The sequence below is a fragment of the Thunnus thynnus genome, chromosome 3 (genome assembly GCF_963924715.1).
Source record: "Thunnus thynnus chromosome 3, fThuThy2.1, whole genome shotgun sequence".
Classification (NCBI taxonomy): Eukaryota; Metazoa; Chordata; class Actinopteri; order Scombriformes; family Scombridae; genus Thunnus; species Thunnus thynnus.
The window spans coordinates 36,306,515-36,329,511 of record NC_089519.1 but is presented as its reverse complement, the minus strand read 5'-3'; the positions used below and the strand labels follow the sequence as shown (position 1 = coordinate 36,329,511).

The window sequence follows — 22,997 nt, the reverse complement described above, 5'->3', positions numbered from 1 at the left end:
CTACGACTGCGCAATATACACCGAGTATATTTATTAAAGTACTATACTTAACTACAATGTTGAAGTACTTATACTTTACTTGAGTATTTCCATGTGATGCTACTTTATACTTCTACTCCACTACATTTATTTGACAGCTTTAGTTACTTTTCAGATGAAGATTTGACACAATGGATAATATAACAAGCTTTTAAAATACAACACATTGTTAAAGATGAAACCAGTGGTTTCCAACCTTTTTGGCTTTTGACGTCTTACAAAAATCAGTGTGTAGTCGGGGTCACATTTCACATGTCTATGAGTTGTTAACAGCTCCACCAAATAGTGATTTTTCCCTCTAAACTTCTCACATGCTTTCATTTCAATAAATGTTCAAATGATCCAATATTTCAGCAAAAATCAAAGATTAGAGGAAAAGTCCAAAAACTGAAAACAGATTTGTGTATCAGAACTTTGTTTTTTCTTCTTTCCTCTCCCATTAATCATCTCACCACCCCTCAGATTTATCTGCTGACCCTTTGGAGGGGCCCGACCCCTAGGTTGGGAACCACTGGACTAAACTAGCTAACTGTATATAAAGTAGTGTAAACTAGCTCCACCTCCAGCAGCTACAACAGTAACATGCTGCTCTAACACTGATGCTTCACTATTAATAATCTAATGATGTCATATATAATAATATATCAGTGAGAGGGACCAAACCACTACTTTTACTGCAATACTTTAACTACATCAAGCTCATAATACTTATGTACTTTTACTGTAATACTTTAACTACATCAAGCTCATAATTCTTATGTACTTTTACTGTAGTAGGATTTTTCATGCAAGACTTTTACTTGTAATGGAGTATTTTTAAATTGTTGTATTTCTACTTAAGTAAAGGACCTGAATACTTCTTCCACCACTGCCGAGCACTTTATCAGGAACGCCTGTGCAATCCAATACAACAGCTCTGCCATAAATTCTACTTTTACGAAGCTTATACATTTTCAGTTTTTGTTGACATTGTCAGAAAGGTAATAATTCTACTTTATGTTTATTATTGAGGTCATGTTTCTAAGTGTTCCTAATAACATAACATACATGAGGGGGGCAAAATATTAGAAACACTTTTCAGTTTAATACACTCCAATAAACCACCACCGATTACGACCTCAATAATAAACATAAAGTAGAATTATCACCTTTCTGACAATGTCAACAAAAACTGAAAACGTAGAAGCTTCGTAAAAGTAGAATTTATGGCAGAGCTGCTGTATTGGATTGCATTACATTGTGCAGGCGTTCCTAATAAAGTGCCCGTTGATTGTATATCTGTGATTTTTTGGGGTTTTATTTTGAAATTGAACAGCTGAAAATCTGACAAAAAAAAAAAAAAGTTCACAAAAACTACAAACAGAAAATACAGAATTACAATTAATTAACAAACGATTAAGTCCCATCGTTTCTAAACCTCCCAAACCAATTTATAAATGTCAACCAACCCTTAAACCGCCTCTCAATCAATATCAATCATAAACGTAATTACGCTCCGGTTCTCACTGAACTTACATCTTACAACAGGCGACATGCATGTTAAAGGTAGAGTCAGTCATTCTGGAGAAAGATTATTGATATTTGAACTAAACACCCAAACAAATAAAACCTCTCCCTACATCCTCCTTCAGAAGCTCCGCCTCCCAAATTCATGGACATGTTTGTATTTATTGATTCATTGATACGGTTAATAAGTTGAAAACACGTCTACAGCAGGATATTTGTGTGATTTAAACAGCTGCCTGCTCAGATTACGCTTCACTAAACACAACAGGAAAAAAAACACAGATTCAGTGTGGATTGATACATTTAACCCCTTAACATCCACCCTTTTTACAGAATTTTCGTCTATTTGGCATACTCAAATGGAAAAGCTTATAGCAGAAGAACTGTAAGGCCATGATGCATGTATTAGGCTTCATTTGAAAGGTAACATCTTCTAGTTTCTGGAAATGTGTTTGTTTAGCATGTAGCTAAAACACAAACAAAACTACATCGGTTCAAATAAGGCTCAAAAAAGTGTTTTTGGTCCTCGTCTATAATGAATCATATTTGAATAACAATAATTAGGACGTGCTTTATGCCACAACTATGCAGAACACCATAAACCTTCTACATCTTGTCGTCCTGTATAAAATTCCAGACCTCTAGGCCTAACCTTATGGGAGGTCGGTGTAACTTTTACACATTAAAATGTCTGAAAACGACTAGACCTATGTTATATATTTATTTTTTGAGCAGAGTTCAAACCCAGAGAAATCTGTCATATTAATCAAGGTATCGGTTTGTTTCAATGGGTTGCCTGTCAATGGCGTCATACCCTCTTTGTGCATGTGTCAGCGTTGTGGTTGTCCACCAGAAACTGTCATAAATGGACTTTTTTATCTAGTTTTAAGCCACGTTTCATGATACACTTTTTAGATCTTAGCTGTTTTTAACTACATCTTTTAACCAGATGAAGGATTTTAGTCATCGGACGTCTGGGTCTTAAGTTATCAGAGAAATAAGCTGAACAAATGTTAGCAGCACTGATTTTTAACGTGAAACTGCTTTATTCAGTGTTTTTACTGATTCTAATCACCGGGTCTGAACATCCTCAACGATGAATACTGAAGGAATCCTAACGTGGTGGTTATTTACCAACAACTCCCATGATCCCGCGCTGCTTCACGACATCTGTCTTTTGTTTTGATTGAGAGACTCCTAGCAGCAGATATTACATATTGTGTGTTTAATAAAATAGAAGCGTATCTGTTTTGTGAGAACAGAGCGTATTTCTCTCTCTCTCTCCAGTTCATCAGTCTTCAGCCACCATTCAACGGCTGCTGGAGACGGAGACCGTCACGTCCACACCAAGCAGCAACCTCCGGGGCTGAAACATGAAGCCAAAAACTGCAGTTCCTCTAACGACCACTTGAGGCTCCAAAAGCGAGTCAATCCCCATAGACCCCCATGTTAAAATGTCCAACTTTACAGCAGAAATAAACATGTTTACAGCCTGGTACAAACAACGGTTTTGGTCTCTGTAGCTAATTTCCTCTTTCATGACAACTGTACGTTTTTATAACTCACCCGTTTAAATTTTATTAAGCTGTAAAGTTCTGCACAATGAAGGACATGGCTGCTTTGAGTGACAGGTCCGCCAGCCGCTAGGTGGCTTGTTTCAGCCATTCGGCCCGCCTCTTTGCCCGTTTTTGATTGGCTGGGAGTTAGGCAGCGTCACGCACTGCCAAGATGGCGACGGCCGGAGTGGCTCACTTTGAGCTTCAGAACCGCTCTTCAGAAACCAACGGCTGACGTCACGGTAACTACGTCCATATTTTTATACAGTCTATGTTCCTCACACAGACAGCTGCTCTGATGACTTCCTCCCGTTCTGTGCACGAGTGCGAACGCCCCCCCGCTGATTGGCTGCAGTAGTGTTGCGTACGAACGCAGAACAGACAGCTAGTGGACTGTGAGGAGACAAAAAGTGTGTTGAACAATCTTTCTCCAGAATCACTGACTCTGCCTTTAATACTGTGGAGCGGCGCTTGATAGAAAAAGAAGACAGCAATTATTAAGTAGAGTAAAAAAAAAAAAAAAAGAGAAAAAATAAAAAAGGGGTGGTCTTGAATTGATATTTATAGTGACATTAAGTACTTTTCCACTGGCGCTCATGTTTCTGCATATTCTGTTTCATTATTTTTCAGTCTAACTTAATCATTTCTATTGCTTCAGTCATCCATTCTTTCTGGGTTGGCGTATTTAAAGCAATCCATTTATTCATGATTAGCTTTCTTTGTGACCGTACATGGCGAGAAGAGAAAAAGATCTTTTTTGTTCTTTGAAGATACTCTGCTCAAGTGATCCAAATCTCCCAGTTATACATGATTGTGGTGTGAGTGGAATGGCTATATTAGTGTGGATCATTTCTTGCTTTGTTATGCCAAAACCAAAGATTTTTCATTTTATTAACAGATGGGAGCAGAGTTCCTTCAGCAGCACCACATTTTATACATTTACTGTCATGCCTATTTCATAAAGCTGTAACGGGTTATAATATAATCTGTTTAGTATTCCCTCTCTTGACTGAGAAACTGTTGACTGCTGCTGTGCTTTGACATCAGTTTTGAGGGTGTATTGGGTTAGAAAGGATAACCGCAGTCTGTTTTATACTTTGCTGAACTGTTTAAAAATAGGTTTGAATATTTTTAAGTATTAAAAGAGGAGAGAGTCGGTTCTTATCACCTGTTCTTGATCTGGTATTTTGTCTCCTAGAAGTTAAGATTGTACACAAATAGTTTGTGAATTCTGCTTTATCGGAGATGTAATTGCTGCCTGGATTATGTTATCTGGCCAATGTTTTTCGTACATTTACGCACCGCACAGAAGTCGTGGTGACCGTTACACATCGTAAAGCCCTTTGAGGCAAATTTGTGATTTGTTCTGTACAAATAAAACTGACTTGCCGCAGCTGTGTTTGTTTGTGGAAGCTGGAATATATTTATGATCAGGACTAAAAGTGATGAGGAAAAAGGGGGGGGGGGGGGGTTTGGAAGTTGTGTGTGTTGCTGTGGTCTAATGATCCGTTACACAATTACAGTCATCGCAACTACACATCAGAGATGCAGAACAGCAGTAAATCCCAGTTAATTTAGAGTCTCAGAGACATTAGAACATCAAATAAACTCATGTGTGTGTGTGTGTGTGTGTGTGTGTGTGTGTGTGTGTGTGTGTGTGTGTGTTTCTCGTAGTGCAGCTGCAGAGTCCATCCAGCGGCAGCAGTAGCAGCAGGGGTTGTTTGTGAAGCTGTCAGCGGCAGCTCTCCTCCTCCTCCTCCGCCGTTTCCCCAAAGGAAGGATTAGCGCGTCACGTCCCGCTGGGCTGACAGTATATTCACACTGTAATGTGAGCGAGCGCACTGAAAACAAGTTTCACTTCAAAAAATCAGCTCTTTGGAGAAAACACTTAAGTGCTCTGAACTCTTATAACGTTTAATACAGAGATATATCGCTGTAATACAGAGTGTGTGAGAGCAGGGAAGTGGGCAGGAAAGAGAAAATGCAAATAACAAAGAAGAAGGAATCAAGTAACCGTGACCCTCTGGTGTCCATGTGGTGTCACTGAGGCTCTAATGAAGGTTCGGTATGCTTACAATGTTTGTCCAACATGTGGTTTGACCACATTTTAAGGCAAAAAAAAAAAAAGAGAGAAAAGTTTCTAGCTGTTGTAAATGTCCAAACTGGAAGGCAGAGTTAAAAAGCTGCTGCATCCCACCGCCTCCACAGTCTCTCTCTCTCTCTCTCTCTCTCTCTCTCTCTCTCTCTCTCTCTCTGCAGCGACTTTTAGTGGACTCGATGTGAATGAATCACACAAACGTGGATAAAAACACACACACACAGTCTTTCATAAGTTAAGTTTCTGTTCTAATTTAGCACAAATTTTAACCGAATTTGTGGAAACACAGCAAAAGAAACTTTGACTAATACTTGTTTCCATCCACTCTGTTGTGTGAATATATATATATATATATATATATATATATATATATATATATATATATATATATATATATATTTGTTTTAACTTATTTTATTTCCTTTTCTTAAGTGCAGTCATACAGTACAATCAGCTTTTCAAATATTTACATTAATGCAGGTGTAAATGAAGCAATGTTAAAGGTCCGTTCATGATTTCTGACCTTCCATCATGTGTCCATCATCCATGCAGCCATTATCAGAGCATGGGAGCCATTATTAGTGCATAAGTAAATAAAATGATAAATCATTTTTTTTAAAAATCAATTAATTAAATAAATAAATAAATTTTAAAAAGCAAAGCAAAACAAAGTTACAAGTACATACATATGTATGTATACACCAAAAAAAAAAAAAGGTAAAACTTGTTCACATTTAAATAAGAAGACATTTCGTCAAGAACACGTCTGTCTTTAGTTGTAACCTCGCTGTTATGTTTTCCATATAATAGACGTCCTTTATCTTCTCTCTCCATCTGTTGTGTGAATACTAAGAAATAAAAACGTTGCAGAAGACGACGACACAACGAGATGACGTCATTAAAAGAGCCGCAGTCAAAGCTCAGACGACGGAAAACAGTCTCCTCATCGCTTCACGTTCATCCAACAGCTAACTGGAAGACGTGTCGAGTAAAAGTTAACAACCGCAAAAATAAAAGAAATAAATGTAAAGCAATAAGTATTTAGAGACAAGAAGCTTTTATTTGAGTTTTGCTCCTTTTTTGATTTAATTACATTTGTAAAGGCCTGTTTTATTTATGAATGTATTTGAGTGTTTGTTCAGAACAAGCGACTACAAAAAGAACATTTCCATTGCAGAGAAAGAAATCACAACAAACCAGGAAATAAAGAAGCAAAACTGTGAAGACTGGATCAAACAGGATGTTTCTCCTCACTTACGTTAGCATCCCCTGCTAGTAGATTATTGTTTATAGCGCTAGTAATGTTAGTTAGTGTTACTTCCAGGCTAATAGTTAGCATATTGTTAACTAGCTACATTATTTTGTGGGGTTAAAGGTTAAATTAGAAACAACCCTCTTCTTTATTGACACCAAACTTTTCAGTTCACTCATCCTCAAAGTATTTTATCTTGTGAAAGTGAAACAATGTGTTTGAATAAATATGATTTTAAAGTTTTTCCTTATAATAGTGTACTACTATAATACTGACATGCTAATATTTATCGAATAGGAACACAGTCTTGCTGCTGTTTGTGGCTCTTTTCTCTTTTCTACATTCAAAATATGAATGAATTAAATTTACAGTCATAGTGAAGCGCTAGTATTACTCCCAGGTCACGAGTTAGCTTATCATTAGCTAACTACAGGCTAAGTGTAATCATGTTCACACCCTCAAATCTTTTTGTCATGTAAAAATAAAAGATATTGTATGAAAATATGAATAATATCATTGATCTAAATACTATTATGCTTTTGTACAAAAACATTATTGTCTTTGTTGTTTGTCCAAGAATGTTTTTCTGTAGTAAGCAGCCAGAGAAGGAGAAATAAATAAATATGATTTTATAGTTTGTCCTTATAATAATAGTAACATTTTATTACCTATAAAATAAGTCAGTGCTTGAAAATAAACAGATGAACTGGTCTTGATGGATTTTACTGAGACTACGTCTACATGAAGCCACTAAATTCTAAAACAGGAAGAGTTTCAGCTCATTCCTGCAAATACAAAACGCCAATCTGCTCCTACTGGGCATGTGCAGAGGACAGATGAGCAGAAAACCAGCAAAGAATTTCTGTGACAGCTTCCTGATGTTTAGTTTATTGCGAGCAGATTCCAACAGTTTCAGCAGAGAAATGTGGCAGATAGCCACGTTTAACAAGCTGTCAGAGTAGACAATAAAGAGAGAGCAACACTGAACACATGAAGCCGTCCACCATTGCTGTTATTGTCGTTTGTGTTTCTTCTTCTTGCTCCTCAATGTCATGTCAGCAATATGACAGAGTTTCTACAAAGCTCTGGAGGCCGTTAAGCTTTTCAGAAGAGAAAAAAATGCAGTTTTAGTTTGGACGGAGGTTTAAAATGGAGAGAAAAACATCTTTCACTTCAAACACTAAGAGTCTATGGTGTTACAGCATATACATCAATAATTATTAATAACACAAGTATATAATCTGAAAAAAGGGAAAATCCAACACTAGAGTGCCTTTTAGCATTGATTATTTTGTGATGGAGACAGCGTCCCAACAGGTTCCACATATATTTAGATTCTCACCATTTTACTGTCTTCCAGAAGAGTGAAGTTCTGTTTCCAACTGAAGTGAAATCTGAGCGATTCATCACCGTCCCGTCTGGCCGGCATGCCGACCCTCCGCCTGGCTCGCAGCCAAACACAGATACGCACCATATTTCATGGCCTGTGCGCCTGAATAGAATACCCTGCTGCTCTAAAGAAAACACTGTGTTTCGATGCACTGAGAGAGGAATCCGTGTCAGGAAGGAAAGAGGCAGCTACCTGGTTTTTACATTACAGTGGCAGCGGGGCTAAATGGCTCTTTCTCAGTAGACATTGTCCGTCTTTGAAATGTGATCTGGGACACACTGGCGGAGGCTCGTTTGAAAAGGCCCGAGCGCTTTCAGGCCGATGGATCAAAGAGTCTGTGTCTGATACGCTGCTCTCTAATCTCACCAATCTATCACTGTCTGCTTAGATGTGCCAGAGAGCCTCCAGGGTGCAAACTGCAGTACCAACTCTGATCTGCAAGCCACTGAAATCAAACCTCGGTTTACAAGTCAGAGTGCAGCTACAGGAGGAGGCCAAGAAGATATTCTTCAGGATGGAAACACACCAGACTTCCGAAACCGGCCTCAAATCGTAAATATTTTACTTTAAGAGGGGCATATAATGTTTTTTTGTGATTTTCTGTTATCTATATCCTGTTATGGTGTCGGATGTTAAACATGGTCGAAGTTCCAAAACTTGAGGTGACCGTATGAAGAAATGCTGCCTGCAAGTCAAAAGTCAGGGCTTCAACCTGCTCTGAACCCTTTTTTTGCAGCTTTTTTTTCTACCTTGCTGACAAACCGATGTCGGACTGTATAAAAATATGGACGTCGTTACCGTGACGTCACCCGTTGGTTTCTGAAGAGCGGTTTTGAAGCTCAAAGCGAACTGCTCCGGCCGTCGCCATCTTGGCAGTGCGTGACACTGCCTAACTCCCAGCCAATCAAAAATGGGCAAAGAGGTGGGCCGAATAGCTGAAACAAGCCACCTAGCGGCTGGCGGACCTGTCACTCAAAGCAGCCATGTCCTTCATTATGCAGAACTTTACAGCTTAATAAAACTTAAATGGGTGAGTTATAAAAAAATTCACCCCCCCGTACAGTTGTCATGAAAGAGGAAATTAGCTACAGAGACCAAAAGCGTTGTTTGTACCAGGCTGTAAACATGTTTATTTCTGCTGTAAAGTTGGACATTTTAACATGGGGGTCTATGGGGATTGACTTGCTTTTGGAGCCTCAAGTGGCCGTTCAAGGAACTGCAGTTTTTGGCTTCATTTTACAGCCCCGGAGGTTACTGCTTGGTCGTGCATCCCCATAAACTGCTGTCCGTTCTGCAGCCTTTGTTGCTCAGGTTTTTCCATGTGTTGTTCATGTTACTACTACTATAGTTTGTTTGGAGTAAAGAAGGAGAAAAAGAAGTGAAATCCTGCTACTATAGTTTGTTTACGTAGCCTCCGGAGCCGGAGGAAGCTTCCTGAAGCTGACCAATCAGAACAGAGTCGGCTCATCAGGAGGCGGGGCCTTAAAGAGACAGTAGCTAAAACGGCCTGTTTCAGACAGAGGCTGAACTGAGGGGCTGCATAAAGGACCAGTAGAAGATAAATACGGAGTTTTTAACTGGATAATCATGTGAAATATAGAGCTGGAAATGTGCAGAATATCTCCTATTTAAATATTCATGAATAAGCAACAATAAATGTAAAAAAAAAACATCTTAAGGAAATATTTATCAAAAGTTTAACACTCAAAAACTCAGCTGATCAGCTTCAGTAGGAATGTGTGGGTGTGTTTTGATCAAATTTTATCACTAATCCTGATTGGTACACAGAAGTACCTGACTTCACCTTTTCTAACTCACCATGCCACCTTCAAACTAGTGAGAAGAGAAAAAATACCCACATCTCCCATCTGAAATGACCAAAACCTTGGCAGAAAATATTGTCTTCATGTTGGACCCCATTATTCAGTAAAAAGCTTCAGTGAGGAAGATGTCTATCATCACACTCTACCTTCAATTATGGGCAAACATTGCTTCTTATTCTGTTCTATTTCTCTGTCATTCCTACTTTCCAACGTCATCACCATACCTGACCAATGATCTTTCCATCTGTGTTCCTCTAGCCAATCAGAGCCTTAGTGCTACTCTTTAAATATCATTGTAATTCTGCACTCTGTCATCCAGACCTACTATTGTACAACCCAACTCCTCCCCATCACCGCCATATCCTCCATGTTGTCCAGAGAGACCCAACTAAAGGTCCATCAGTCATCCTGTCCTATCTCCTATCTTCATAAGGTCCTACGCTTATGAAGATGCCTCACGTCAACAGAGTCTAATTGCCAGAATCTTTGTTTTGCAATTCACAATAAACATTGTTATTCACTTTCAATCGATCTCCAATATAATAATATAATAAAAATAAGTTTTCAGGGCCTTTAATGGTTGTAAGGGGCAGAAGAAAACAGTTTTAGGTGAGCTACTCTTTTTGCATACTAAGCTTTCAAATCTGTCATGATATAATGTCATAATCATATATGCTACTAGGTAGGCAGGTACAGCACGAGCATGCGCCGGGGAGGGTCTATGGTTTATTTTTACCAGAGCAGAAGAGGCAGCAGGAGCCATGATCTCTTTGTTCTTTTGTTTGCTTGCTGGCTTTTGATGAATGAACACAGACTGTCTGTAATGGACAGTGGTCTTCTTTTGCAGGTGTAAACTACATCCTCATAGTGCATCAGTGGCCTTTTGATTAAGTTTGATACAAAGTTGAAAACACTCATCAACAGAACTGTGCTTGTTTAAAATGAAAAGGTCTTTGTGTTTAAAGAAAATGTGATCCAATCTGTCCAGAAACACGCCAAAAATAACAAAACACAAACAAAAGGAATAGCTGATGCTTCAGTAGAAACTGATCCTTGTTATTACACTTTTATAACACCCACCAGATCTTTCAGGTGCATATAAACACGTCTGCTTTCATTTATTGGATTTTTATTGCTCTCATGAGGCATCTATGGATGGTAAGTCAAGGCAGAGCTAGTCTTGTGTAGCATTGCTCCACCTGACAGCTTTGAACACTTCTGTCCTTTTAGTTTTTTACTCTTTTTATGTTTCAGCCTTAATGTTTTTCTTTCTACAGCATGTTTCTGTAGATCAAATCTCTACTTATTATTGGACAAAATTTCATTGACTGTTTTTTTGTGTCTGATGTGTGTACAGTAGTAAAACAGGTCTTTCTAATAGCCTTCGTCTCATTAAGAACATCAACCTCACCACCTCCATTAAGCAGACTGACTCTGAGAAGTTGCTCACTGTTTATTTTTCTTTCTCCTGGAAAGATTTGTTTCAATTCGGCCTCCAAGAAACTGTCATTAAGTTTTAGCTCGGGGTCTGTTTGTTCCTGACAGACACAAAATGAGGATCATTTAGCTAAAATTAAGGCAAGAAAATGAACATTCAGTGGGGGAAAGTGCATTTACTAAAGTACTGTACATGAGTATTTCCATGTGATGCTACTTTCTACATTTCAGAGGGAAATATTGTACTTTCTACTCCACTACATTTATTTGACAGCTTTAGTTACTTTTCAGATGATTTGACACAATGGATAATATAACAAGCTTTTAAAATACAACACATTGTTAAAGATGAAACCAGTGGTTTCCAACCTTTTTGTCTTTTGACGTCTTACAAAAAGCAGTGTGTAGTCGGGGTCACATTTCACATGTCTATGAGTTGTTAACAGCTCCACCAAATAGTGATTTTTCCCTCTAAACTTCTCACATGCTTTCATTTCAATAAATGTTCAAATGATCCAATATTTCAGCAAAAATCAAAGATTAGAGAAAAAGTCCATAAACTGAAAACAGATTTGTGTATCAGAACTTTGTTTTTTCTTCTTTCCTCTCCCATTAATCATCTCACCACCCCTCAGATTTATCTGCTGACCCTTTGGAGGGGCCTGATCAAGCAGCAACATCCATGGCTTGAAATCAACGCCAATGCGGCACCACTGACGGTCGCTAGATGACTTGCTCCAAAAATTACCCGGCTCCAACAGACTCCCATTCAAGAGGCGTCAACTTCTCTATAGAAATACTAAGTCAATCATTTTTTTCAACCAGTCATTATGGTCTCAATCTCATGTGTCGGCATGAGGGTCGTAAATTTTTTATCCTGTTTTAAGCCACATTTTTACGCTACACTTTTAGGTCCTGGTTGTTTTACTATTATGTTTTAATGAGGTAAATGATTTTTGAATGTTTGTTATTGTCTTAAGTTATGCACTTCCTGGTTGGGATAGCCTGCCGCAAGTGGATTTGCTGCTAGCATAACCCGGTTTATTTTTAGCATAGGAGCTGGCTAGCTAACAGGGACTGCAGATAATATCACTGCTGTTTTTATGCTATCAACATGCCCTGTGAAAACTGTTTGCTGTTTGCACACTAACAGAGAGGTCACTAACCTCAAGGAGGATATCCGTAGGCTCTCTGTGGAGCTGCGGCGGGACTCCAAGCTTTCCAGTTACATCGACACAGCAGCCCCACAGACTAGGAACACTTCAAATATGAACTCTGTATTCTCCTCTGCTGGATACCATTGTGTGGGATCCAATACGCCACCACTCACCACTCAACCTGACTAACCGCTTCCCAGTGCTGCCAGACGAAGCCCTGGACCACCCAGGTGATGCTGGCGAAACCTGCCCAGATCCAGACCGTGTCCCCAATCGTGCACCTCCCCCATGGCCTATCAGGATCTTAGCCCCAGCGACAATGGGTCTTCCTGGAACTTTTCTGCTGCGTGAATGCCGGGGCCTTTCATCTGTCATCTTACTCTCCTTTTTTCACAACCATTTCAAATAATTCCTCCACTGGACTCCGTCATTCTGACCCCCCTCTTATGTTATGTGATGCGATGTGCAATAAATCACCAGAAATCACCACAATCCTAAAGTTCTCTTCAGGGTAATTGATATCTGTTATTAGTCGTTCCTCCACTTCTTTTCCTGTACCTGATGTTGAGCTGTCTGAAAAATTTCTCTCTCATTTTGTAAATAAGATGGAGAATATCAGGTCCCAAATCTAACCTGAACCTTTCATTTTTTCTATTTCCCGTGTTCTGCCACTTTTTCCCAGTTTCAAACCAGCACAATTTCAGGGTTAGAGAGAGTACAGTCTACCATATGAACTCCTCCTCCTGCATCTCAGACATTATTCCCACTAAACTGCTCCAGGAGGTATTTTCCACTGTTGGCTCTGTTATTTTGGAAATTTTTTAACAATTCTTTGGTCTCTGGTTCTCTTCCAAACAGTTTTAACCATGCTATTGTTCACCCATTGCTAAAGAAACCCAATTGGGACCCCCTCTTCTTAAGTAACTACAGACCAATCTGAAAATTGTCTTTTTTATCTAAGGTTCTGGAGAAAGTTATTTCATCCAAACTGATATCTTTAATGAATAATAATAGTGTTTTTAACTGTTTCCAGTCTGGTTTTAGAACACTTCATAGCACCAAGACAGCTCTTGTTAAGGTTACAAATGACTTATTGCTGACTGCAGACAGAGGTGACGATGGCTCGATTTTAGTTCTTCTAGATTTAAGTGCCACTTTTGACACAGTTGATCATGGTATCCTCTTACTGTACATCGCTTGGAAACTTGGGTAGGCCTCAGGGGCTCGGCTCTTAGCTTATTAAACTCATACCTCTCCAGTAGAATTTCTTCCATTGCTCTGGTTAACTCTACTTCCTTGATGGCTCAGAGCTGTGTTGTCCCTCAGGGCTCTGTTCTTGGCCCCCTTTTGTTCTCTATATAAAGTACATGCTGTCTCTTGGCCATGTTATTCAGAATCATTATGTACTTTTTTATGTGGATGACACTCAATTATACAAGCAATTAAAACCCACAGATCCTAGCAGCCTAGCAAATATTACAACTTGCCTCTCTGATAAGAAATTCCGGATATCCCCAAATTGTATTTTAATGATGATAAGTCATCATTCTGTTCCATCAAATTCCATCATCTCTTTTTGCTGCTAATCTTGGCGGTCTGTCAAATAATATTATGCAGGCTGCTAGAAAGAGATTACTAGGAGTAATATTTGATACTTACCTCTGTTTTGATGATCAAGTCAAAAATGTTGTCATGTTTCTTTCATCCCAAGATAATCTCTAAAATTATGTTATTTTTATCAGTTGCTGATTTACAAAAAGCTGCACATGCTTTATCTATTCACTGCTTGATTATTGCAATGCACTTTACCCAGGTCATCAGTCAGGGCTCCCTCCACCGTCTCCAACTGGTACAAAATGCTGCTGCTCGACTTATTACTGGAACAAAGAGGCATGATCACATGACCCCTGTGCTTGCCTCCCTTCACTGGCTCCCTGTTAGATTTCACATTGATTTTAAAATCTTATTACTCACTTTTGAGGCCTTACACGGCTTTGCTCCAAAATAGATATTTGACTTACTGACCTGGTATGTGCCTTATCAGCCATTAAGATCTGCGGATGGAGCCCCGCTGGTTACTCCCAGGTCACGGTTTGTGATCGGGCTTTTAGATATTAGAGCTCCCACACTACTGAACTCTCTGCCTACTGAACTCAGACACACTAAGTCTTTAGCTTCTTTTAAAGATCTTCTTAAAACTCCTCTTTTTGTGAAAGCTTTTGTAAATGTTTGATATATGTTTATATATGTTTGATCTTATTCATTTTATTGTCGTTACTTTCTCTGTGCTCATGTCCTTGGCCTTATTCTTCATTCTGTCTGCCTTGTCTGGTTTTATTTCCTTTTTGTGAAGCACTTTGTAACATTGTGAAGAAAAGTGCTATATAAATAATGTTTATTTTTATTATTATTATTATTATCTCTAAATGAAGGCTGTCTAATAAGTGTACTGGTGGTCATTTTGGAAAGATTGCTGCTGCTGCTGCTCATTAATATTAGTATTAATAATCTAATGATGCCATATATAATAATAAATCAGTCAGAGCCACCAAACCACTACTTTTACTTTAAAACTTTAACTACATCAAGCTGATAATACTTAGTACTGATAATACTAAGTAGGATTTTTCATGCAGGACTTTTACTTGTAATGGAGTATTTTTACATTGCTATATTGGTATTTTTACTGCAGTAAAGGGTCTGAATATTTCTTCCACCACTGTAAATGTGAAAGTGAAATGCATTCAATTTTAGTGTCTGTGGTTTGGAATTTAGAAATAATAAAAAAAACATTTGCTGTGTGCCATTTAAACACACATATTTCCCTTAAATAGAGTTATTTTCAAAGGAGACCACAGTTCAAAGACAATGACAGGATGGGATGTCTAATTCAAAACAGTGCAGATGTGGCAGAGTTACAACAGCAAAGTACTTTTAGCTTGTGTGAAGGAGGGAAAAGTAAAGATGAGGTCTGACGTGGAAAACAGCGCACTAAAACCAAAACGGAGGCAGACATGACGTCACTCGCTACACGCAGAGTCTTCTCTTTGAGCCGCGGTCGTTCCTAACGGGCGGCGATAGACAACATTTCCTTGAAAAGAACTCCCATCGACGTGCTCTTCAGCCGGGCTGCCAGAGCGGCGAGGAGTCCAGAGTACACAGTTTACAGCTCGCCGCACTTCACGTCTAATGTTCCACGCTCCCTTCAGATTTCCACTTCAACACCCACTTTAATGCGTGCAAACGACTCCAGTTACTGTTTCATTACCGGCCTATAAACTCTACGATAAGTGGCTCCGTCACATCCATTTGAAAGCCGTCCAAGTCGTCGCCCACAAAGTGGCCGCTTCAGTGTGCAGCGTGCGTGTGTTTGGGCTGGACTTAATGCTGCATTTATTGCCACTGACTGGCCCATTGTAATCTATGTCAGATGGTGTCCCAGCTTTTTGTTTTTGTGAGAAGTACAAAGGGAGAAACAGGAGAGGACTCAGTGACTTTGCGAGGGTTACGTAACATGCAGGGTTACGTTGAAGGAAAGTTAGTTCATTCTTGGTCTAAGGTGACATCAGAGGAGCTGTTGAGCTCCTCAAGTGTCTTTCTGGTGAAGCATAAGAGCAAAAGTGAAGACTGCAATCGTCATATTAAGAAACCATACAAGTCCCCTACATTCTTTACCTGTGACCTACAAAATAACCTGTATGATTGTTCCAAAAATGACTGATATGGACATTTTTCAGATCTGAACCTTTAGGGTTGAGATCTGGTTAAAGATGAACTAAAACTACTTGGTTAAGTTCACAAAACAAACTCACCTCAAGTCTGTTTGTTAGTAGCTTTCGATCATCTTTTTCTATCTTTGCTCAGTTGTCACAGAATAGCAGATGTACAGATTTCAAATTTTCTCTCAGGAAGATGTGACGTCAGGTCATCAGCAGACTCGGAACAAACCACAACAACAATGGCAGAAAGTTCTGAATAGAAACTATGATGGAGTTGAGAAATATAGTAACCTGGTGAAGAGGTGCTGTTCTTGGTGGTGTTGGATAAAGATATTCAGTCTTAGATAGATTAAGATTAAAATAGATTCACAAAACAACAGTCAGGAGCCCAAATGAACAGTGAAACCTGTTTTTCTTGCTGTAATCATTCCTCCTGTTCATACTGATGTTACGACCCCTCCCTTTCTGCCTGCAGTGGTTTACCTGGCCACTTTATGCAGGAGCTGGCAGTCAGTGAGGGTTGTTAGGGTAACGCAGGGACATCAGGATAGGCCCCCGCCAAGGATATAAATAGAAACACATACGCATTTCACTCATCCACACACTACATACACAACTGATGCAGTTACTCTCCACACCTCATGCCTTTTGTATATAGTTATGTTTGTTTTAGTTTCAAATAAAACAATTGGCACCTGAACCTGACCTGTTTCCCCTGTTTGACACATTCATTGAGCCGGTTTCATTGAGCTCAAGTGGGAGCTCATCCGTCCAATACTAGGAGTAAATTAGTTTGAGCATTGTGTAGCCTCTACTGGTAAATTGACCCAGATTAGGTTGGTATGTTGCTACCTTCTGTTGCAGACATGGTTTGTTTTTGGTTTGTCTAGTAGAAGTGTAGACTAGTTCATTGTTTTGGACATTACAGTCAACCCATTAGAAGATCCCCTCATAATGCACTTACAATGGAAGTGATGGGGGACAAAATCCACAGTCCTCCTTCTGTCTCAATTTTAAGCTAATATGAAGCTTCAGTTGTCCAAGTTAGTCAAACCATTTCAACAATCCTTCCACTGTCTGTCGAGACCCAAAGAGGGAAATTTTACTAAAAAGACTGTAACTGTGGCAGATATCCACTTTATTTGACTCAGACGGCTGAAGCTTCATATGAGCTTCAGATAAACTTTTAAATGCATTTTTGCACAGGAGGAGGCCTTTGGATTTTGCTTTTTTTAAGATTTGAAAAATTGTGAACCTATCCTTAAATCTGCCTCCTAGTGGACAGTTTTAACTCTCCACGTACAAAGTCTGCAGGTAAATATGTAGGGCTGCAACTAACGATTATTTTCAGTATCGGTTAATCTGCAGATTGTCCTCTTGATTAATCAATTTATCATTTAGTCTATAAAATGTTAAAAAATAGTGGAAACAATTGCTTTCATAATATTTTAGAGCCCAAGGTGATGCCTTTTTTGTACAAACCAAACCTGAAAGATAAGTCAATTTTCAAAATGGCTTCAGATTAATTTTCTGTTGATCTACTAATCAACTAATCGTTGCAGCTGTATGCTCACAATGCTGCTTTTGTTGAGGCCTTATGTGAACATGTATGCCTTGTTAAACTCAAGCATATTGATATATGACATAGGAAAGAGAACGATTATTATTCACACAATCACAATTAGTTTTTAGTAAAACTGTGCCATATAAAAATGGCATCCTCTCTTGGACACCACTGATTTGAACCATGAGGAAACAGACTGAAAGCATCATATGAGGTGCCAGAGCGCTCTCGAATCAGTCTGAAACTCTTCCTGAGGCGACTTTTCGTGCTGGAGAATCACCTTGTTGTGGTGGAATATTGGGTTTCACAAGAATTGGCTGCATCATTGTGGGCACAGAGAACCAGAGCTCTTCCCTAATGGCTCGGAGATTAAATGGTACAAGACACATGTCTGATGAAACAAAGAAGCAGAATTTCAGAGCCAAACACGACGGATCTTGAAAGGAGGATATTTTCAAGAGCTAATTGCATTGGGTAGGCTAATGCATTTGAACATTTATCAAGCTCGTCTGTTTTCTCTCCAAATCTAAAACACCCGCAGGAATGCTTTCATTTGTAGCCTGTAACTGCTGCAGGCTCAGCTGTCAGCACGCTGGGCCTGTGACAAACAGCATTTGAGAGTACAGTATTTGAACGTGCAATGGAGCAATGAAATCAGTGGTCCAAGAAGTTCATTCTTCCCTGGATAACAGTACTATTTGGCCCATGTCCGTATAGTCTAAAAGCCAAAACTCTTCTATGTCTGTTCAACAGCGCTGCTCTCCTCTGGTTATAATTCTCCCCTCAGTCCCTGGAAGCTTCTCATGTAGTCCGGAGAAGTCCGCTCGCCGATCCAACAGCGAGGATTGTTTGGATTTATGGACAAGCTTTACTGTGCTGTTGGGAACCGGCATACAATCACCGCGCTGCAATGAAATCCTGAGATTATTCTGCCTCGACCATAACTGGTTTCATTCTGACCTGAGTCAAGATATTCAAACCAATTTGGGGGGAAATTTCTGTTACATGCCATTCTAGCCTCAGACTCTACACACGGCATCCTTCAGCTGCAAGATTTTTATAGACAAACTTGTGTAGAGGTTGAAGTAGGGGGGAGGGAGAATGTGAGGCCACAGAGGGAAGTAAAAAAGTTAATGGAAATTAACTTCTTGGACTCTTAGGACAGATGGAGGACAGTGTTTATTGAAGTGATTTTCAGCTTGGTTTTAAGACCGAACACGTTTTTTTTCTACGTTTGCAGTTAAATTATTAGTACTGTAGTTGTACCTTTTGTTGTTTAAAGCACCAGTCTAACAATGTGTGATATCTTCCTGTTTGTCATCTGAGATGAGTCCAGTATGTGTTTAACCTAGATTTACACAAAGACTGTCCGGTCTTCTGTTTAAACTCTACTGTCAACTAAACTCAGCTGACTACAGGTCTGACGAGGAAAAACATCTTCATCAATTTGACAACACATGCAGAGAATATTTAGAGAAAAACTGCAAAGTGAGAAATCACACAATATAAAAGAAAACAACCAAATACAGAATCATGCTGCATATAGAGAAAACACAACCATTCTGAGTGTTGTTTTATTTAATCTCTTTTTGTTTATTCATATAGGGATGAACTAATATCAAAGCATTTATAGCCTGAGCTGGTTTGTAACACCCGTCCCTAGATGGGCCTTTAAAATACATACAACTCAACAATAAAATGTATGCAGAGCTTCACAAAACACAAAACTTCAACAAGGAAATACGTACAAAACAGCACAAAACACAAACAATTCACAAACAATAAAGGTATCATTGTTGCATGCTGTGTTTTCCCAGCATTGAAAAGTTTAAAGACTGTCAAACCTGCAGGTTGTCACAGTGAATTTGATGCTGTATCGTGATGCTGTTGTGGCGTTTTTATAGTAAAATACTTCAGGAAGAAAGTCAAGTCGAGTCAAATTTATTTATATAGCACATTTCGTACGGCAAGCGTAAACTCAATGTGCTTAAAAACAAGTAAAGATCATACGTAACGAATATATTATATTAACATTACATATATAAAACAAATAAGATAAAACATAAAATAAGAAGATGTTACATTATCATTGTTAAAAGAAATAACATTAATAATACTGATGAAAATGTAGATGTTTCTGCTTGGTGTTGTCGGTCTGATTATGATCGGCTGTGTTTTATCAGAAGTCAGACGTTTGCAGATATCGTTCCTCAATATTTGGCCAGAACTTGCGCCCCCCTCCCTAAACGTTGCTAACACACAGTGGGGGGGGGGGGTTGGTGTTGATGTGAGCTCCTGTGTCTCCACGCTCTGCTGCTGTGATGGATGGACTCGGTGTTAAAGGCCACAGTTTACTGATTACAGAGGAGGTCTTCACCACCATGTAACCCCCCCCTACAACCACCCTCACTCACGACCACATGCACATACACCGCTAGCTTAGCTGGTGATGTCATCACCTATGGTCATTTACACCCTACTCGACCCCCAAAACACACAAACACACAAAACCCTCTGTGGCTTGTTGTGGCGGTGGTCACCATCACTGATGCGTGGCTCCTGACGGTGTGTGTATGTTCTTGTACTTCTATCTTTGTGAGGACCTATTTGCGTTTACAGCTTCAGTGAGGACACTTATTTCTTCAAAGAGCTGCTTGAGGGCAAAAACTTGAAATTGAAAGTAAATTATCATGCTATTATTATTAGACACCAGTCAAATGAGGCAAAATGAGACTTGTGGATGCTACTAAATTAAATGTGAGAATGTTCTTTTATCGTTTCTTTCATCCCTTTTTTTTTTTTTTTTGGCAACAAATTCTTCAAAGTATTGACGAGTGGCTTCTTGATCTGCTGCCAGAATCTCCCAGATTTATCTCCCTTGTTTGTGCTGTTATTTGTTACACAATGATTTAGTGTTAAATGGTTTCTATCTGTTGGAAAAGTGAAAAAAACTTGAAGTACAAAAACAAAACAAAAGAAACCCACACATAGTAAAATTGGGGTTAGATATTGTGATAATTAAGGTTTGAGGCCAGTATGGTATTGAGGTATATACTGTATATATGTGTGTGAGTGAGTGTCTTTGATCACTGTTAACGGGCCGGAGCTCGTGTGCTTTTAACTTAATTCCTCTGATTGTGGAGTTTATTTATCTAAGCAGCAGTCTGTTAAACACAATCTCAGTTTTCCTCCTTGTGTCAAACGGCTGCTGCTCGTTTCTCCTCCTCCATGAATTCACTTTCTCCTCTAAAGTTTTTTTTTTTTAAATCTCTCTCACTGCTTTCAGGAGCCACTAAAACCATGGTAGGAAACAATATTTGGATCACATTTTACCCTCTTCTCTGTATGAATATATCATTTGTCTGTAGACATTTCTGGCGTCTTGATGTCAGACAGATTGCAGGTTCAAGCCCCGCCCCCGACTAACGAGCTGAGCTAATTGATTTGAATCTGAAGGTAAATGAGTCAGCTGCAGGCAAGCGCTCTCAGTCTCATTAACCTGATTAATACACTTTCCCCTCTCGACATGCCTCTTTTCCCTTTCAGCTACAGATTACATGTCACTGCGTGTCATTAGTTCTTCCTCTGAACGGGAGAAATGAACGTGACCTGAGGCCTTCAGTCAGGGAAACACATGGGAAATCGTTGGTAAAATGGAGGGAGATCTCCAAACAGCTGCCGGCGGTTCATCAGTCTGACCGCTCTGTTGTTGTCTTATGATTAAAGTTTCTCTCTGCCAAGACTGTAATTATGTTGAACCAGTCTGTAATAGTGCACTCATAATAGTTATTACAAAATCACTGTCACAGAGAGCACTCATGGAAGAAGTTTGAAGAGATATATGCGCTCAGCGGTGGCACATCTCACTAACTACACTGTCCTACAGCCAGAAGCCAGACTACATAGCAGAATCTGATACTAACAAAACACTTAGACTAATGTGTGTCTCCATGACAAAATAATACGCATTGCTTTGTTTTCCTTAAGGTTATTATTATTGATATGATAAAAGCATCTAAATTGTTAGTGGTGTAAACGGAACCATCATGATGAGCCAATGGAGTAAGATATGTTTATTTATTTAATATCCCGACGTTTTGAATTATCGTTCACATGAAATGAATGACTCATTCAGGCATTCTCACATCTGTTGTCAAGTAGACACAGCATATCCATGTATGGATATGGCTTGAAAATAAAGTAGCGTTAGACATCCAAGAAAATTATAACTTCTCAGGCTGGTAGTCCAAACAGTAGAAAGGTCAGACCCTTTGTTTTCTTGTGATAACAAGTTGATTATTTTGAGATGACAAAGCTTCGTATTTGTTTTCTCGAGATAACGAAATAATTAACTTGTGATCTCGAGATAACGGCATTTACAAAAACCACTCTCATAGCGTAGAAAAAGATCCTCAGGAGTTGGTAGAGAGCAAAAACAGAGCTAAAAGAGAGTGAATATTGGACTTACATTCACCAAGTGGACAGAAACACGACTCCACGTGAATGATAATGTTGCTCCATAACTGCTGGATGTTGAAATAAGCAACTGTTTGCTAACAAGTTCAACATACCAACTTAAGAGCTGATGGTAGTGTTGTGGTCACAGATTTTATAATATGATTGAAAGCTCCAGAACAGAGGTGAGATTGTTTTTTTTAAAGATCTTTATAGATTTTATTTTACTGTTGTGTTTGTCTCTATATTTATGTATTTTTATTTATGCTTTTTATATAAGAAATATCTCTGAGTTTGAAGCCAGTGCAGGGTTTTAAGAATAGGTGTGATGTGTTCAGCGTTTTTGTTCTTGTGAGGACACTTGCCGCAGCATTTTGAATGAGTTGTAATTGTTTTAAAGTTTTCCAGAGGCCAGAGAGTACTCCAATCTGCTAAAAACAAAAGCGTGAATCAGCTTTTCCAGGTTATGTCTGGACAACAGGTCTCTGATTCTGGTAATAATAAAGTGGTAGAAGGTTGATTTCCCAGTTGACTTGATATGGCTGCTAAAATTGAGGTCTGACTCTAGTATAACACCCAGATTTCCTGCAGTGGAACTGGGGTTATAAGATAAAGACCTCAGGTGGTCAATCACAACCACTCTTTCCTTTTCTTGGGCCAAAAACAATAACTTTGGTTTTATCTTTATTTAATTTCAGGAAATGTTGCTGCGTCCAGATGTTGATTTGATTGATACATTGCAGCAAGGAGCTTAGTGGACTGTGGTTGTTAAGCTACATACATTTTAGTGTTGTTGGCATAAATTTGATATGCAATGTTATTGTAATGAATAATATGACCTATAGGGAGCATAAACAGATTAAAAATAAGAGGTCCTAAAATTGATCCCTGCGGAACACCATAGGTCATTTCAACTTTTGAGGATGCAGCGTTTCCAATGACTACAGAGTAATTTCTGTTTTCTCCACCCAATTTTGTAGCCTCTCCAACAATTCTCTGTG

The 22,997-nt window shown here is 39.0% G+C and overlaps 1 long non-coding RNA gene across 1 annotated transcript; it reads right to left on the bottom strand.

Annotated features, from left to right (window-relative positions):
- Positions 1 to 7,323: 7,323 nt before the first annotated feature.
- On the bottom strand, positions 7,324 to 8,464 carry LOC137180618 (uncharacterized). The gene is made up of 2 exons (XR_010928028.1): positions 7,794 to 8,464; positions 7,324 to 7,551 (listed from the first exon to the last, which is right to left on the bottom strand). It is a non-coding gene; the product is annotated as an uncharacterized lncRNA (long non-coding RNA).
- Between the last annotated feature and the right edge of the window lie 14,533 nt (positions 8,465 to 22,997).